At 39.8% G+C, this 20,026-nt stretch overlaps 1 long non-coding RNA gene and 2 other non-coding genes across 5 annotated transcripts; 1 reads left to right on the top strand and 2 right to left on the bottom strand.

The window, feature by feature from the left end:
• The first annotated feature begins 11,745 nt into the window (after positions 1-11,745).
• trnas-uga (transfer RNA serine (anticodon UGA)) lies at positions 11,746-11,827 on the top strand. The gene has a single exon. It is a non-coding gene; the product is annotated as a tRNA-Ser (tRNA).
• Positions 11,828-12,737: 910 nt separating this feature from the next.
• trnat-agu (transfer RNA threonine (anticodon AGU)) lies at positions 12,738-12,811 on the bottom strand. The gene has a single exon. It is a non-coding gene; the product is annotated as a tRNA-Thr (tRNA).
• Positions 12,812-13,384: 573 nt separating this feature from the next.
• LOC109637634 (uncharacterized) lies at positions 13,385-18,021 on the bottom strand. Of its 3 annotated transcripts, none has more exons than XR_011240008.1 (5): positions 17,885-18,021; positions 17,274-17,378; positions 17,053-17,161; positions 16,735-16,791; positions 13,385-15,891 (listed from the first exon to the last, which is right to left on the bottom strand). It is a non-coding gene; the product is annotated as an uncharacterized lncRNA (long non-coding RNA). The 3 variants fall into 3 exon arrangements; XR_011240007.1 differs by having other exon boundaries at positions 17,274-17,409; positions 17,885-17,997; XR_002203284.2 differs by lacking the exon at positions 17,885-18,021 and having other exon boundaries at positions 17,274-17,869.
• Positions 18,022-20,026: the final 2,005 nt, after the last annotated feature.

The following is a 20,026-nucleotide window of genomic DNA, read 5'->3' on the forward strand; positions in this document are numbered from 1 at the left end:
GCAGGGGCGGGGTTACAGCAGGCAGCTGTCAAGTCACTTTTTTACTTCAACCACATATCCTCAAGTGTTTTCACATCTCAGTGAAATCAATGCACTTCTCTTTTCTGTTGATAACACACCATGATGTGTGAGGGGGAAACACACACACACGTTATGTCAGAGGCACACTGTAAAAGAACCACAAGCCTTTACTGTCAATGTTCAACATTGTCACCAACATTAAAACAGTGTTTGAGCAGCTGTTCTTGTCCCAGCAGCATTTATCTGACTTTTAGAAATCAGAACAAGAATCAAGATGTTTTTTAAAAAAAATAGCTTGTTTATTTATGTTTCTTTGAATTGAAAATACTGTCCGCAAATAAAGAGATATCAAATTTATATTTCTTGTTTCTTCCTGTTTTGATTTAAGTTTTAGAAGATTGTCTCTTACCTATATGCCAAACGATTCATGCATATATGTACATACATGTTCCTCCATAAAAATATACAACCCACTTATTTTTACAACAACGTCCTGAACTTGACTGTTTTTATAGCTGAAAATTAAAACTATAACGTTAAAGGTCCAGTGTGTAAGATTGAGGTGAAAGGGAACTATTGTCAGATATTAAATGTAGAATAATCCTCATGATGTTTTCACAAGTTCATTTCATCTAAATTGTATGAATTGTAGTTTTCTTTACCCCAGAAAAGGCCCTTTATATTCAAATACTTTACATTTACATCAAGGGGACCCTCTCTATGGAGGCCCCCATGTTTTTTGGGAGCAGAATTATGCAGGTGTATTGTAATAAGGACATTTGTTTATCTCTATGTCTATCTTTCCGCTTTAGGCTCCCAAGAAATATTTGACCTTTCAGTGAGATGGTTGTGTTGTAATTATGAATAAAAAATTTAATTTTGGGAAGGTCACACCCCTAACATTGTGAGGTTGATTGGCTTGAAATTTGACCAGTCCAGCTCAATGTGCTCTGCAAAAGAACCACATGGACAAGTCCACCATATTTGATTTTTGTAACATTTGCATGATAAATACTAAATTATACAAAGCTAAACACTCTTCAGATTTAGGTAAATACCCCAAAACGTGTTTACTGAATTTCATAAGAATGTGTCCACCAGGTTTTGAGTGTCACATATTTGGTATTTTAGGCAATACCTTTTGGTCAGGTAAAAAAAAATTGTTTTAAGAGACCTATCCCCAACTACAACCTGAAGTCATGTATTGTGATTTCTCATGACTGGAAGTATGCTCAAGGAGTCAGTATTCGCAAAGCCTCTTTGTGAGTTTTTTGGTTAAAGTTGGCCAATTTTAACTGATCTCGTTTTTTTTATCTGCGGCTGTGGCTCAGAATGGTCCCCCATTCCGCATGTCGAATTGTTCTTGGGCAGGATATTGAACCCCAAATTTCCCCTGACGGCTGTGCCAGCAGTGTGTTACTGATTCATGATAGAGCCGGGCATCCTCTAACCAGAAGGTTGGCGGTTCCATCCCAGTCTTCCCCATTCCGAATGCTGAAGTGTCCTTGGGCAAGGCACTTAACCCCAAATTGCCTGTTCTCATAGAGAAAAATGCTGCACATAGATGCACTGTGTGAATGTAAAGCTAGACTGTAAAGTGCTTTGAGTTGTCATGACGACTAGAAAAACGCTATATAGATACAGACCACTTACCATTTACCATATATTTAGGATGTCTCTGGAGTTGATTAGGGTACAAAAGTTATCGAAGGAGTCCATTGTTGTTCCAGTGGCTATAAACAGAAAAACCTAAGGAACTAAATGACACTGACATCATTGGTTATTAAGTCATTTGAAAGGCTGGTCAAGAGGGAACTGCTGGAAAGGGTGGGTGAGGATCTGGACCCGATACAGTTTGCATATAGGGCTGGGATGGTTGTACAGGACGTACCGATTGCATTACTCAACTTTTTGCACAATCACCCAGAAGGTCCTGACACACATGCTAGGCTTTTGTTTGTAGACTTTTCATCTCATTTAAAAACCACCCAGCCCCATGTTTGAGCCTGGAAATAGCTTACTTATTTTAACCTTGATGTACATTGTAAGTTGGATTGTACATTTTTTAAGATGTAGATCTCAGAGGGTGAGAGTAAATGGACTAAGTAAAGGTCACCACTGTAGGAGACAATGGGATGGAATAGTCAGGAAATTTCTCATTTCTCGTTTGCTGCACCTCTCGTTGTGCGTTTATTTACAAACTTTTTCTGATTACAGAGAACTCCTACGGTGTAAACTACATCAACAGTGAATTCTGTCCATCACGTGTCCACCTTACTGTGACCTTTGACCACTGAAATGTTATCACTTTATGTTTTAGTCCAAGTAGCAGCTGATCAAGCAGTCAAGCAGTCCTGAGATATCACATACAAGAGTGGCCACCATGACTTTGACCACCAAAATCTACACAGTTAATTAGTGAGTCCAAGTAAATTGAATTAGATGATGTTATTACATTTCCTACGTGCAGTCCTAATACATCACATTCACAGGGACATGAGGTCACTGTGACCTTGACCTTTGACCCCCCAGCACAAAAAATCAAATGAGTTCATCTTTGAGTCCAAGTGAATGCTTGTACCAAATTTGAAGACATTCCATCAAGCTGCAAAATAAAATCCAAGTTCAAGTGAATGTTTGTGGCAAATGTGATTTGTTCCATATATAGATAGTACAGTCACAAGGCTTTTTGAGATCACAGTAACCTTGTACTTTTACCACCAAATCTAATCAGTTCATCATTAAGTCAAAGTGAATATTTGTACTGAATTTGTAGAAATTCCCTAAAGGTATTCTTGAGATATTGCGTTCAGAATGGGATGGACGAACGGACGGACAACCCAAAAACAATATGCCTCGAACCACTGGCTATTTCCGGCATGGAGGCATAATGGATCTGTCTGGGAGGAGATAGAAACTTAAGCTAGGTAACTTTGCTACAGAGTGGTGGTCTGTATGATGTCACTTTTTTCAGCCATCCTGCATCATTGACATGGCATATTGTACCACACCAAGCCTAAAATCTCCTGTAAAATGACAGCAATTACCCAGAATGCAATACAATCTAAGGTATTTTACTGTAATGCAGTCGACAAAGTTGACAAAGCAAAGTTTGAGAGTGCAGAGATTTTTGTTTCTCAAGCGATTACAATACAAGAACACCACAAAAATGATCCATAGCTATCTGGAACTATTTTTGTGAAAACTAAACATTACATAATGTTAAATAAATCTACAAGAAGGCAACTGTATTGCAGGACTGTAGTAGACTGCATTTATTTCAGGTGGGTGTATCTAATAACTCGACAACTAATTGTATTCTTCAGGTACATTGATCCATTTTTGACAAAAAAGCAAGATTCACAGTGAAGAAATAAGAATTCTTATTGTCTTTAGCATTAAATTACAAGACAAGAAGTCTTGATATGTTTCTTTCATGTGAGCAATACAGGAGAATTCTTATTCTCCTCGTGCCTTTGGTTAACAAGGTTGGTGTACTGCAGCAGTCTATGACAAGTAGAGGGGGAGGGGAGAGTAGAGGGAATGTAAAGAGGAAAGTAAAAGGGACATAAGGAGAAGGAGGAGGTATTGCAGTAGAGAGAGATTTTAATCATCCTAAGTGCCTTGACTCTGACCTGTCCCACCTCCCTCCTCTCCTCAGGGTACATTAAAACACACACACACACACACACACACACACAGCTGTCAAACATTTGTAGGGGATCTGTTACAAGAGTAGGGAAGGACAAATATTTTGTCTCCCCCTCATGAGGCATAAAATCAGACGGCACCTGTCATTTGTGTCGCTGCCAATAAAGCCTCCCCAAATTAGAGTCAGTACACTGATGGTCTCCAATAGATGACTATGTGCAGGGACTTCTTTTTCACTCATTTGTTTGACACAACACACAACATTGTGACTATTCAGTTATTAGAGCCACAATGTCACTAAATTCTAAAGGGTTGATTCCACTGAAAGCAAATTCCATGTCAGCGGGTCTTTTAGAGTCTCAGCAAACTACTGTTCAATAGAACAAGATGTGATTCAATGCTTCTTGTTGTGAGGTAGAATCTCAACCGCAAATCCAACTACTTAGTTTTGACTTGTAATGATGGAAGATTGCTTCAAAAAGTACATAAAATATTTAATTGGATTTTGAATTTACATTTAAACCACAGATTGATCATGTCTTGAAAAAAGTAATTTTAAGTGTTGTTATTCTCTATCGCTTCATGCATTATTTTTTCTTTATTTCTTTATTATTTTCTCATTATTCTTCATCCCCTCAGTATTATATTTAACAGACTCTGCAGATGTATACTCAGTTGATCTTTCTTTGTGCACTAGGTGTGAAATATGGTGACTGACACTTGAGACCCCCCTTGAACCTCAACATTTTCAAAAAACTAAATTTTGGGGGCCTCTGGAAAAAAAAAAATTGTCACTTATAAATGTCTTTTTAAAGCTTATATGTCCACTTTGTTGTGAAACACGTATTTAAACAAATTGAAATTTTGTTTTGCATGCACCCGGTTCAACTGCTACACATATCACAAGATGTAACGTGTTGTGCACAGCCAGGACATCAGGATCAAAGTGACTTGAACCATCTGAATTCTTGATCCAACATCATCGATTAATACCGAAATAAATGTGATGGTCAGTTTGTGTCAATAGCTACAGAAACAGAAACACACACACACACACAAACACAATCCTGCAGAAAGGAGAGAAGTTCTTTCCGCAGATTATGATTCAATGCTGTGTTTTAACTTAACTTATTAATATGAATTCAGCAGGTTTTTATACGGATAAACTCTATTGATGTTATTATTTTATTTATTTATTTGGGGGGTACTTCAGTATAACACTGCAGCACTAGGTAGGGACAACCCCCGATTGCCACGGTTTTTCGCACACACTCCCTTCAGACATACGACATATTATTCAATATATTTTCAAATGCATTTTTTCCTCACTATTTAAAACAATGTCTTGTTTCTTATGCACAAAATTACTTACAAAGAAGCCCTGATCAGACATTCTTTATTGTCCCCTTTGTATCTGAGGAAGTTGGTTAAAAAGGCTTTCATTTTCAAGGCTTTCCCGAGGTTGTCTGTTGGCCTTTCCTTAATTTGTTCTCGTTTGTTTTATTGTATGTTTTGTAGCTCTTGTTTTATATATTACTGTTCCTACCAAACTGCCAATGACTTCTCATACTCTTCCCTGAATGTGTGGCTGCCGCACAGTGTCAAGTCGTCATCAACAAATACACATCAGATGGCATTTAAATGCTTCACAACCCATTGCAAAGTGCGCAATTCTGATCATTTTTTGGCTTTACCTACTCAACAAAAGTGATCAGCAATTTCAGTCTTTTGTGATTAACGTACTGTTGTCGTGCCTCCATGACTTCCAAACAAACCTGACTCTAACCTTAGAAAATGTCTTCTTCCTAAAATCGAATTATATACGTTATGGGGATGTTTTTTGTCCCCATAAGGAAGAGTAATAAGGAAGTAATGTGAATGCATCAACAAATTTAGGTCCCCACAGCATGAGTAATATCTGAACCGCACACACTCACACACAGCCAGTTGCTCCTCCCCTGTTGAATTAATCTTATTCTGTCCATCTCCCCCTTTCTCCCCCACCCTGTCTCTCTCTCCATTACAGTGTCTGTCTCAGCATAATGGCAAACAGCTTTAAGAGAATTAAGGACTCACTGCAGCAGCACTGCATGGTTGCACATTACGTAATCAATACAGTCTATCCTAAAAGTGCAGACACTGTTCACCGTCATCTACACTGCTGTAGAACAATCGTCTCATCTCATATCTATACAGCTTATCTATATATCTATAGCCATTTTTCAACATATTTCCTCAACTGTTGTGAAGTTAGCGATGTAGGAACTAGCAGAGTGACATCTGCAACTGGGAGGAGTTTGTGCTCAGAGCTTTCTGGGAAAAAAGGCAACCTAACCAAGTGGGTAGTGCCAAATGGAATGGCAGAATAGCCTACTGCTTGCAACAAGGGAGAGCCCTACATATCTCATATCTCAAACAATGATCGCTTTTAACTTGGCTGAGGTATATTGTAATTTGTCCCTTTTCTATTTGAGTATTTGTATACTGGGGTCCTTTTTTGTACCTGCATAGGGACAATGGTCCTCATTCACCAATATCTTCTTAAATTTGTTCATAAGACGTTTTCTTAAAAACTCTACATCAGATTTATGATGCGTTCTTAAACTGCAGAATTGTTCGCATCTCAGTTTTTCCTAATTAGCGTAGGTAAATGCCCAGCCGATGCCCATAAAAGGGCATGAGACTGCAGTTCTGTGTACATACAATCACAGAAACTGAAAAGAACATTTAAGAAGCCAGGAATGATTGAGCAAAAATCTAAAGACAGCGCCTCACCAGACTCACACTGTAAAAAAGTTGGAATGCAGTTACACGTTCAGGGAAAACTGTATCAGGAGTAAGTTTGTTGCACAGGCGGAGACAAAGTACACTTCCAGGCGTGCATGAGTTATCACAGGGGTTCAGGCTTTATTTTTCTGCAACAAAGAAACATGTACATGAGCATCACCCTGTTGCTACATGTGAGCTAACTGTGGGACAGTCCTCCAATCAGTAGCTTATCTATCCAACAGTCCCAGTTCCGCTCTAACTCACATGAAGTACATGGAAATAATTATACTACATCTATAGATATTGACACACTCAGGATAAGACACATTCATCCTATATGATGGTTTAGCATATACCACGGTGCAGACATCGTTAATCATAGGCAATTATGGACAGATTAAAGGAGAAGTTTGTTTTTTTTCAAACTGGACCTTATTCCCAGCATATGGTATGTAGATCTACTCACCCATAAAGGTTTGGAGTAACCTGGAGTCTTTCGGACGCTTTTAGATCCACACGTGATTGGCATATATCCATACAGAGTAAGTGATTGGGGCATCCACAATACAGCCTCTAAATAACACATTATCTGCCGCAAAACTCTTTATTTACTATGAATCGCCAGCACTAGTCCCCCTACATCACATCCACATCGTCGTTGGCTATTATCACCACACATTTTCTTGACATCTTTGTGCACACACACACACACTTACATACACTCAAATGCATTTCTCTCTATAGTTTTAGTGGCACTCATTGACATAATTCCTACCCTAGCCCCTTACCCTAACCCGAACCATCAAAACTAAATGACTAACCCTAACCTAACCCTAATTCTAACCCTAATCCTAAAACCAAGTCTTAACCCTGAAAAAGCCAATTTAATATATGAGGACCAGCCAAAATGTCCTTATAACGTCAAAATGTCCTCACAATGATGGTATTGAACAAAAATTGGCTCATAACTATATATACGTACACACACTCAGACAGGTATATAGTTTCATTTGTTGGAGCAGATATTGTTTTTCTTAAACAAATTATTAATCAGAGTCTTAAATGATAGTTAACATTTTTCATGAGACTGAATTAGTGAATTATGCTAGAGTAAATTAGTTTGCTAATTATGGTGCCCAATAATGATGCCCAAGGCCCAACCCTAGAATTGTTTCTATTCTTCATACTTCATTTCTGACAATTGTGGTTATTAAGATTATAGATCATTTTTGGTATTCATGGTTGCTGTTGTAGTTGTTATTAGTTTCCCCAGGGTGCCATACAAGCTAGATCCACCACTGCCTACAAGGATTACATGGGAGGCTGCAGGAAGAGATGATTGTGGAAAAGGAAGAGTAACTTGTGAGCTAATGCTGCTGGCACACATGTCTAGGTGGGATCAACCATGGCTTAGTCACCTGGGTAACATGGATGAGGGGTATAAAATATAGAATAGAATAGAATGCCTTTAATGTCATCACACAATGAAGCATGGCAAAATTACAGCAGCTACCAGTGAAAGGTGCATTTAGTGACAAAATAAATGAAATATAACAATAAAATAAGCATGTTTACAGAATGTATCTCAAAACTGGCAGTTAATTTCTATTTTTGTATGTAAATGAACAATAGAGATGGATCTATGGTAATGTTATTACATTCATATAGTGCATATTTAGTCTTAGCAACTAGACTTCACCTCACATTCACCCTTTCACACAGCACAAATTTGTGTAAATGTGTCTGCTTAAATTTAGAGGTATTTCTTTAGGATCTATAGGGTTAGACTGGTGCATAGATGAAATACATACACAAGTCATCCAGCAGGCAGTAAAACAGCTTTCTCAAGCTAATCTCTAATGGTGCAGAGCTGGCTGTACACTGCTGATCCAGACCTATTATCTAATTGCTTTAGCAGCAGGGAATGACCCCCCCCCCACCACCATTTCTGTTGCGTAATTACTTTTTCCCCTTTCCATCACTCTATGGTTGATAAGGTAATGTTTCTGTAGACACAATATGGGGTGTATACTCATTGCAAAAGGTCTTATGATAATTATCACGAAATAATAATAATTATTATTATTTTTTGCATATGTATTGTGTCATAGAGAAAGTGCTGCAAATAGATGCACTATATGAACCTATCTGTGTGAAGGTGAATGGCAAGAAACTTGAAATATAAAGCACTTTGAGTGGTCATCAAGACTAGAAAAGCGCTACATAAAAATACACTATATATCATATCTCTTGGGTGGATTTTACCTAAATGTATGCCTCACAGTTGTAACTATGAACTTTTCAAATTTAAAAGAGCCATGCATTATCCTCTATTGTTGTTCAATGTGGTGTGTTGAGATTCATCTATGCTACATATAGAGCTGTGCCAAAAGTTTGAATTAGCTTGAACTTTTGGCTGAAGGCCACTGCTTGACAAGGTAATACAACAAATCATCACCCTATTGAAATAAATGTTTACTCTGTAAAATGACCTGCGCAAAAGAATTTTAAAGAATGAGACTCAATCAGCAGTTCTGGAACATTATCTGGCATAAATTATTCAAGCTGATCAAAAAAACACAACTTGACCTGATCTTACCACACACACATCATACATAGTTAAGTGTCAGCTTCAATTGCTGGCAGAGGGTAGACTGCACTCGTTTAATCCCTTCTGTATCAGGAATTTTCTGTCTTTACATTTGTTTCAATTGTTCACGATTGCAAAGTCACAGAAGCGCTTGTACCAATACGCCAGCTCTGAGTGGAAGGCAGTCGTGACGTCTGCATCAGGGTCCTGCACCTTAAATACGCCTGTGGCAGCATCACTCATCTTTCAAACACATCTTCACTGCTTCAGAGGCAAGCTTCTTACTGCTCTCACCATAGGTACGGTTTTATTTTGCAAGCTAGCACATTAACTTAACTTAACCAAGCTTCCTTCCAACTCGGAGCAAGGTGATGCCCCTCGCCTGTGCACCTGTGGAAAAAAGATTTCAAGTAAGGACGCACAACAGGTCTGCTCTGCATGTCTTGGGCGAGCCCTCACTGTATTCGCTTCACAGCAAGCATCCTTCACAGGACACTAGCCCGCCAAGCTAATCTCTCGGAGGCAGACCTGTTCCTTTCCAGTGCCACCCCTAAGGAACACAGACCTAACATGGACAAAGAGGATTCTCCCCGAGGGCAAATTCTGCGCAGCTCTTGCCTCCATGCAAAGGCGATGCAAGGAAGGAAAAAGAGAATGACGCCTGTCATGGGATAAGATATAAGGTGGCAAATATTTAATATACACCATTATTTGCAGCACATCAGTAGCATTAGCATGCCTGTATCATTAGGCAGCATGGTAGCTTGTTAAGCTAGTACTCACAAACCATTTAATCTTTCTAAACTGTACTGATACACAGAGTCCACAACCAATAGTCAGAAATTCTAAATAGTCTGTATTTATACAGTGCTTTTCTAGTTTTGATGACCACTCAAAGCACTTTACAGTACAAGTTATTGCCATTCACCCATACAGTGCATCTCTGGGCAACACTTTTTCTTTCAGGTTCAGCATCTTTAGCATGCAGGTGGGGAAGACTGGGATCTAACCGCCAACCGCTCTACCCCCTCAGCCACAGGAAGACGGGCACAATAATATACATCCCACCACTTTTTAAACATGTATTTCAGGTGATCCAACAAGATATACAGTGGCATTGATATAAATGAGTATACATGACTATCCTTCTTTTTTAACACTTTGTTGACTTTGTATGTTGACAGTCTAAAGTTAAGTTTGTTGTAAAGAATTTTAATTAATTAAAAGTTTGCACTCTTAAAGAATAAAAACTTCACATGGGAGAAAACCACAGAAGAACAACTTCTGCTGCTTGGATTGAATAATTTCCTGTCAAGGGATGTCTGTTGTGCATGCACCTACTGATTTAGCTGTTGCACAGAGGTGTGCCATCTTGTCTGCCGGCAGGTAAGTTCAGCTCCTTATGGTGAACACACACAGTCCTGCAGAATTCATTTCAACTTACAGACAGTGAATATTGTAGCGGTAAGAGAGAGGTGGGAGCAGCACCTCAGCAGACACAATGTGAAAACACACACACCTGCTTACCACAACAGCTGAGGTGCACATGTGAGGTAAGAGTTGCAACTCATTCCTGCAATCTATCATCACGTCAATCAGAACAATAATGTTAATGATAATAATAATAGTAATGATCATTATGATGTGTCTTTAGAAGTGAGATAAAACGGGTAACTGATTCTGCAAGTCTATTCTCCGATCCAATCTCAGATAAAAGGAGAGAGATATTTTTCAACATTATTGAATTCTCTTTCTAGAAAACTTTCTCCAGGTGCAGACTGAGGGACGTACTGGAGTGGAGGAGCACCCCACAGGCAGGATCTTGGACTACCTGTTCAACCAACCTTAGTATGTGAGGACCCAGGGACTGTGTGCAAGACAAAGCTGTCTGCAGCAGGGGGCCCTGCAGGGAACGGTTGTGGCGGACTACTGTCACAACGCACCCTTCTGTCTCTGATGACTGTGCAATCGTCAGCCTCATCATAGATGAGGGCGTCAGGACTTGGACGTCGTGGACTGGCGCCAGAGGCCTCCGGATGCTAAGTGGATTAAAACCGCCTGAGTTATCACTGCGAAAGACGGATTTCACAACACCCGCTCACTACTGGGCCAAAATCTCAGGGCTGGACCTTTAATCAGAACAAAAGCAATAGGGTTCCAGCAGCTTGTGTATCAAAGAAAACTGTTCCAACCATTAGATAAAGAATATTGTGCTGATGCTGTTAAGTAGCCTATTCTTTGGACTGTACACATATGGCAAAATACAAAATTCCAAACCAACTTAAGTTGCCACATAGCTCTAAAATACGACGACCCATTTCTCTGCATGTTTCCGTGGCTTCTCTCCCCTGGCGTGCGGGCCCTCCTTCTCTTCTCACATTGTTTGCACAAGTGAAGATGTGAATTAAAGACATGGGATGGAGAACGTGCCCGTGGCTGTAATTCGTGTGCATCCATCACTGGTGCACCGCCACTGGTCAAATGGGGGACTGCTGCCCTCTTGTGGCCTGCTGGGGTTATCACCGTTTGTTTTGCTATCTAACCATATTGCAGCAGCCGAAGTGAATCACCGTGCTTCATTCGTGTTGCTGTGGGACAATTCAACACTGATGCATAGGGATGTTGATGCACTGCAAGATGTTTATAAGACATCCACTTTAAAATGTACAGCCCCACTTTTAAAAACGGCGGAAACACAGCTGAATAGGCATCAAGCTGCGATGGCCGAGTGGTTAAGGCGTTGGACTTGAAATCCAATGGGATCTTCCCGCGCAGGTTCGAACCCTGCTCGCAGCGTTTTGACTCCTGTTGTTCTGAGATCAACATTTTTCATTTTGTTTAAATGAGTCTCGTAAATTCTGGAATCAAACACTGAGTTACTTCATGTACTGATCAGGTCTGATAACTAATGACTTTATTAGTTAAAGCGAGAAAAGGTCAGTATAGAGGACCAGCAATGACTTAAGGTTAAATAAATGTGGAAATAGGTAAATAAATGTCTTAATTTTATTTCCACATTCATTTATTTCCACATTTATTTATTTCTATCATATGCAAATGAGTAAGGGCGGTCCTAACCTGTGGAAACAGTGACACACAGAGTTTCTCTGGTCAAAGCTGCTCAGTGATCAGCTGCTTCATGATCAGAGCTGAAGCTGCAGTTGGTTTGTATCGAGCCGGAGTTTCTGTTTCCTCCTCCTCTCTGAGCTGCTCTCACTGTAACTAACTCTCACGCAGACATGATCAGACCCCATGGATTAATAACTCAACACATGATCGTGTGTTTGTTACTAAATCATCTCAATAAAAGATGAACAATTAACTCGTTGTTTTCAAGTGTGAACTGACACAACACTGCAAACAGCAACTACTGAAGGCAGAAGTAGCAGAACTGGATCATCACACTCCTGTGACCAATCCTGCATGAGACTGAAGTTAGGACCGCCCTTACTCATTTGCATATGACACAGAAATACAGAAATAAATAGATGTGGAAATAAAATTAAGACATTTATTTATTAATTTCGACAGTTAGTTATACATTTATTTATACTTACCGTATGTCATTTCTCATTATCCATATGATATTGTCAGACAGAATAGAAGAAGAAGAATAAAAAGAAGAAGTAGTGTCAGTGTTGAATTGTAAAAGCTACATAGTGTGACGTAGTCAGAGAGTAGAAGAAGAACTCGGTGACAGTACAAAAGGCACCGCTGGGATTCGAACCCAGGATCTCCTGTTTACTAGACAGGCGCTTTAACCAACTAAGCCACGGCGCCGTGTGGCACTCGATCGAGATTATAGAGTATAGATTTCTTACCGAACTGAAACTACGGTGAAGAATGTAGATGTGCATTGAAGTATTATATTAATTGGTGAAAGACACTTTTTTTGCTTACAGGAACAACCAAGAGAAAAAAACTGACAACAATCATCTTCAGCATGGCCAGAGAACAGATTGGCACAGAGAGGGGAGACACCGGTTGGGCATGTGGAAAACATCCAAACACGAGGGAGAGAGAGATCTTTCAGCTGAGAAGGGAAATCAAGATTCTCAAAAGACAGTATGAAAGAGCAAGTGCTGATGACAAGAAGGATCATCAGAGATCTGACCAGTGGATTCCAGGGGGAGATTAAGGAGGGCAGACAGAGAATGCTATTGCTATTGAGTTCTTCCTGGTCTACCACATGGGCCTGGTGTGCTCTGCCCTCTGGCCTTCCACACAAACTCACTCCTATATGACTGACCTACTGATTGCTACACATTCCATTGCTTGTAGTATGTTTTCTTAAAATAAATTTAGGGTGCTCTGAATCGGCCGATAAATAAAATTAAAAAAAAAAAATAGAATTTAAAATTCTCCTCCTCACCTGCAAGAACCAACATACCTTAAAGACCTCACAGTACCATATCACCCCACTAGAGAACTGCCCTCCAACAATTCAGGCATATATGCTGGGTGAAGACAAAATGTGTAAAGTTTGTGAAACACTGTCTACAACTAATCCATACAATCAAAGTTAATTGTGACTCATTCTTCAAATGTAAAAAAATACCCATACTACTCCTGTGGTGTCTTTCAAGTGTCTGTAAGCCCTGACATTTAAATTTTATTCAGTGTTTATTTGCATATAGAGCATGGAATAGAAATTATATCATAATTGGTCACTTGGATCACCCAAGACATGTGTTAATCATGTTAATCAGGCGTGAACAGGGCTATAGACCCTGTAATTGGTATCGGTCGATACTACTTAAAATGATCACCCCCCAAAAATCCTGAGCAGTCGCAGATACTGTCTGCTCGTCCTCATTGTCTCATTGTCCTCAGTAAAAAAAAATTAAGTAGCAACAAGAATATTAATCCGGATGAACTGCTGTATTTGCATAATCTGTGTTTAACACCACAGTCAAATACACAGTTGAAGTCCTGCAGACCTTGAACACATATTTATAATTAACATCCAGTTACTCTGCGATAATGTCATGTTTTTATGTTTCTTGTGATTTATATTAGGAAAGAACATCACAGAAGGACACGTGAGGATTGCAGTATGCAAAGAGTTCGTCAATCTCTCACGTCAAAGCCAGTTCAGTCTGTTGATGAGGAGCTAATTTTGTCACACATGATGCTTTGTGTCACAGAGGTGTTGATTCAAAAGTCTAGTCCCCACACTCTGAAGAAGACTATAAAATACAGTTGTATATTCTAGAGACATTAGTTGTGGATGTTGTCCGCACTAAGGCCTCCACGAAGAAATGAATATTGGAAGAATCAAACAAATTTTCTCTGTGCTATTATACAAATGCACATCTGAGTTGCTTGAGGTGCCTGGGATTTAAGATTTTCATTGCCAACATGTACGCTGTATCTGTTGTGCAGATGACAAATAAAACCTTCGAACCTTTGAATCTGTATCTGAGAGTGGCTGTCTGTCATCACACATGCAGACTGAAGTTGTATTTATTAGGACCTTCAGTGACCACAATAAGAGTTGTCAGAATATGTTTATCGTAGAACATGTGTCAAAGAAGAACACACACATCACGCATACACACAATGACATATTTTCCCCAGTGTGTAACTTTCAATCTGATGGCCTGAGTTACTTCCTGTTACGAGTCAGCCTAAACACCAGGCCACAGCTTCCTGCATTCCAACCACATACGGTCTCTATTAATGGAACACTCTCTGTTTGGAATGAACACTACATTCATTTTCTATAAATACTGTCAATGTCTACACCGGAATGAAACAGTCATGACCAGCACCATACACATGTAGCCAAAATATTTTGATCAAGGCTACTGAATTTTGGGCATGCTGAACATAGGGCTGTCATCATATAAGCAGAACTTGACAGGACTGGTACAAAACCTGTCCACAGCCTCTCACCGAAGCAGATTGACGCCAACACTCCTCTTTACATGTGATGTAACAAAAAAACGGATATTTAAAACAGCCTTATGTAAGAACAATGTGACTCAGATTGATACAAACCTATAAATCTGTCAAACATTCATTAAAATTGCTTCACTAATTTCAGTCCAGGCTTGTTGTGACTTAATTATGCATCGTGCAGCTACATAAAATGAAGTAATACAGAGAGTGAAGGAAAAACACATATAGTGCTAGAATGTAAGTGCCAAAGTGCAACGAAATATATATATATATCCCTTCTTTTTTTCTTATTTTGGGGGGGTTATTTAGACCTCATTTTCACCGAGGTGTAGTCGGAAGAGATGTGTCTTTAGTCTGCGGTGTAAGATATTAAGACTTTCTGCTGTCCTGGTGTCAATGGGGAGCTCGTTCCACCATTTAGGAGCCAGGACAGCAAAAAGTTGTGATTTTGTTTGGTGGTTTGCTCGCAGTGAGGGAGCAGTAAGCCGATTGGCAGATGCAGAGCGGAGTGGACAGGCTGGGGAGTATGGCTTGACCATTTCCTGGATGTAGACTGAACCCGATCCGTTCACAGCACGGTACGCAAGTACTAGTGTTTTGAAACGGATGCGGCCAGCCACTGGTAAACTGTGAAGGGAACGGAGTAGTGTGAGGGAATTTGGGTAAGTTGAAGACCAAGCTGCTGCACTCTGGATGAGCTGCTGCGGTCGGATAGCAGTAGTGTGTAGACCAGCATGGAGGGAGCTGCAGTAGTCTAGGCGTGAGATGACCAGAGCCTGGACCAGAACCTGTGCCGCCTTCTGAGTGAGAAGGGGACGTATTCTCCGGATGTTGTGCAGCATGTATCTACACGAGTGGGTTTTTGCAATAATGTTGGCGGGAAGGGAGAGTTGGCTGTCGAGTGGCACACCCAGGAGTGATCAGTGTGGTCTGGTCATGGGTGGGAGCGACTTTCCCTGGAATGAAAAGTAGTTCGGTCTTGTCAAGTTTAATTTTCAAGTATTGAGAAATTTTTCTTTGGTAGACCAGGTGAATGCTGCAGATATGAAAATGGGTTTCGCTGCTGCACATACTTTTTTCACATGTTTTCTTTTCCTTTTCAATGTGCTGCTCAGAGGGGGAGGAAGTGGTGAAAAGTCAGAAGCATGTGTCACAGAGGGGTGCTCCTCAACAAAAGTACTGCATGGGAAAAATGACTAATACTTATAATACAAGGACCCTTCGAACATCAGTCAACTCACTTTTTCCACAACTGCCTGTGCAGTTGAGTAAGGGTGGTATGGGCTGGGCTATGTTAACACATACTCTATAACCAGAATGATGGCTAAACAGGAACTCAGCACCATTTATTAGATATAATCCCCTTTCTCTCTCTCTGTTAATGTTGCTTTCAACATTCAACTCACTTTACGAGAAGTTTGCAGGTTTCTTGGAGTCCAACTGTGAAGCTAATGGAAGAATGTGCTCAGGGTCATGGCTTGACTAGTACTGAGAGCCCCGGAGGACAGAACCTCCTCTATTTTACAGGGCATGATGGGAAATGCAGCAGTGGAAAGCTGATTGAGGTTGAAGGGGCCGGTTTGTCATAGTACTGTGAGGAATTAATCATTGTGTGTTGTGGCCTCACATATAAAGACAGGAACTGTAAGGAACTTTAGTCTTTTTTTAATGTTCAGGTTCAGTTGTAACATAAGCTGGATCCTGTTAGAATGTAAAACCACGGTGTGTTAGACAGCTTGAAAAGCACTTTGAGTGTTCATCAAGACTAGAAAACTGCTTAATAAATACAGACCATTTACCATTTCAGCCTTCAGGCATCGCAGGACAGCAGTCCACTTGGCTATGACATCATTGGTCTACCAGTGGGGGAGAAAAAGAGCGAAACTTACATACCGTCTGTACAATAATCATGAGGCTGTTTAGCTGGTTAGCTTTGCCTATCATAAAGACAAAAGTCAGATGGGGTTGGAAAAGGAGGAGGTGTGTGAGTGTGTGTGTGTGTGTGCGTGTGTGTGTGTGTGCACATTTTCCTGCTTTTACGCAGTAGTAATAAGAAGAAATGCTTGCCCTTGTATCAACATGTGCAACAATCTCTGCAAGTGTCCTGCCAACATTACCCTTTTTAGGTTTGAAGATCTCAAGGAATCGTGGGGTATGGCGGTCCAAGGACTCAAAAAAGTCTTGCTCAAGATCTTTGCTTGCTACTCTTGTGAATTCTGAAAAAACCTTCAAAGACAAAACAGAACACAAACAGAATATTTCGTACCAGGTTAAGAAATTGCCACAATATCTTGGTGGATGTTTATTATGTATTTATTTAATATACTTGTTTGCTTACCTGTTGTTTTCTGAAAAGAGCTGGCCAGCGTTCCAACATCAGTTTCACAGAAGGCTGGTCTTCCACGGTTTCTTTTCGTTTCAATGAGAAGGTCTGGATAATCAGCTGATTCACATGCTTGTTTGTTTAACAAAGTCTGGAGCATTTTAAGGACAGATATGTAGACAACCGACTGCTTGTGTTCATCTGTAACAAACTCAACAGGTTCCACAATTTTAAATTCTTTTACCATGTAAGAGGCTCTTCTTGACGAAGTCCATAGCAAACCATCTTTCTGAGTGTGTTTCAGAATGACATTGCTCTCTGAGATTGCAGTTACTATTTCTAATTCTGCTCTAAACGCGCGTACACACACGCACGTGTGATTTGAATGTGTAATGCTAGATGCTAATATGATGTTGCCACTAAATTCGTGCATGTAGCTAACGTCACAGGCTCTCAGCATGGCCGTTTTAGCTAGCTAACCTGGCTAACGTTAGCTAACATTCGCATTAGCCCGCCAGGAGATTTAGCGATCACAATGCACAGAAAAATGCCCTGCTAAAGTTCAGTTGTGAATAATGAAATCAAAGCTGACAAATGTAAATACTCAGTGACATTGGATAACTTACCTAGAGACTCAAAAAGCTTGCTTCTTCTTCCAAAAGTTTCAGTCCCCGCAGTGGCTGGAAAGTCCTGCTCTACTGCGCATGTGCAAAGCCACGCGCTGCGTTCACTCCAGTTTACTTCAGGAACACAAGTTCACTTTACTCACATGAGCTTAGTTTTATACTCCTTTCAGGCAAAACCTCTTTCTATACAGTCTGTGGGCAAAACGAGTATAGAACTGACATGACATGAGTTCAATGAACAGGATAGTGAGAAATAAGTAAAGTACACAAATGTAATTTAAGTGAGCATAGGTATTACCTTTTAGAGAGGGGCTAGGGATGCATTATGTCAATGAGTGTTAAAGTTCAGGCCTATTCTTTGAATATAGTCAAGTAAGTAAAGTTCAGTGTGGGTTCAGTTAAATGTACGAGTGTATCAGTACTATCACCATCTGGCTCTATTAGCTTTTGAGTTTTCCATAGTTTGTGACTGCAAGTTGACTGCATGCAGCACTGGATATGACAATTTTATCATTTTTAAGCTTTTTATATATTGTCTATTGTGCAAAGTGAAATTGGAAAACCTTGAGTTCATCCTAATTGTTTTTTCTGCATTAAGATAGTCAATGTTTTTCACAAAATGAGCTGAATTTGCTGTTTTACTGTACTGTGTTACCGTGTGGCTTGTATATAAGCATGAACGATTCACTGAACTTTCAGCTATTTAGAGGTCCGACACAATCTTCAGAACGAGGTTCACAACTCTTCGAAATTAAAGTTCTGTAGTTCAGATTCTATAATGTTGTTTGACCCAGTCAGTCTAGTAGAAGAAGTTTTCCCTTTTCGTCTCTTCCTCCACCCCACCATCACACACACACACACACACACATACACACATACACTTTTACAGAGCATTGGTCAACCTTATTTTCTTAATAATTAAAGCATTTCATGTCCAAGTCCCACCAAAAGAGATAGATATGATGATATTACACAACAGGAGAGTTTCATATTCATTCACTGTTTCTGTTGCTATCATTTTTCGAGTACAACTGCACAGACCTGACTGGAAGAGACTTTTACTTTCTTGAAACATGTTTGTTTCATATAATACTGTCTGGTTAAAACTGTCTTTTAAAGCCCCAAATGATCTGGCTAACCATTTAATCTCCCTATGTGACACAGGCCTCAAAATGTTCTCACTAAGTGTGTGTGGTTGCTATGGTTTCAACCCACTGGGTCAAAGGGTACCAGATTCCACACTGCCATCTTGAATCTATTTGTTTTGTCGTGTTCAAACACAGATTTGTGTCTCTAACAAGAAACAGATGAGCATCAATAATTCTTATCAAGGTTCTTAGAGATGAGGGTGGACAACTGTAACAACAAACACTGACTCAGGCCCTCAAAAGAGACAGTGAGTCACTTTCAGCTGCAGGTATAGTAAGAAGGGGTGGTGTAGGGATAAGTCAGACCTGCTAAGTGCAAATGATATGGAAAAACTTTACTATACATAAATGCGGGGAAAATTGTTTTAGTTTGCATTAAGTTCATGTCTTTGTAATTTGTTTTAATTTGTAATCATACACTCTGATCATTTACACATGCAAACACACACACACACACACACATTATACACTGCAGATTCCACTGACATACATACTTCATGAATATCCCACTTAAGTATATGTAATGGTTTTAACAAAAACCTAACAAAAATTGTGTAGGTTATTTTAAAAGTGGTTTCTATGCTTTTTTATTCTATGAACTATATTACTCGTACTTTATACTAGCCCCATTGTGTTGTTTGATACACATGGGTAAACTGTGTCTTGAAAATGCAGACCCCCAATTGGGATATATCTCTATGAATAAATGTGTTTGCATGTCTGCTGCAACTGTCTGTGTCAGTACTGAGGTATGATCAAAGCTTAAGAGTCTACAGCAAGGCAACTGGACAAATTTTGAGATGAATGCAAAATAAAAATGCTTTCTTGCTAACAATACATCATGCTTGATGGTTGTATTAGCCAGGTATGTTAGCTTTTACAAATGATCAGCCGACAAAAGTATAGCTTAGGCTGATGGGAATGTCATGGGCTCTGCAGGTTGATCTTAAGGGTTTGTTCTTAACTTCTTAAACTGTTGCTGTCATGTTCCTCG

Source organism: Paralichthys olivaceus, chromosome 22 (genome assembly GCF_024713975.1).
Source record: "Paralichthys olivaceus isolate ysfri-2021 chromosome 22, ASM2471397v2, whole genome shotgun sequence".
Taxonomy (NCBI): Eukaryota; Metazoa; Chordata; class Actinopteri; order Pleuronectiformes; family Paralichthyidae; genus Paralichthys; species Paralichthys olivaceus.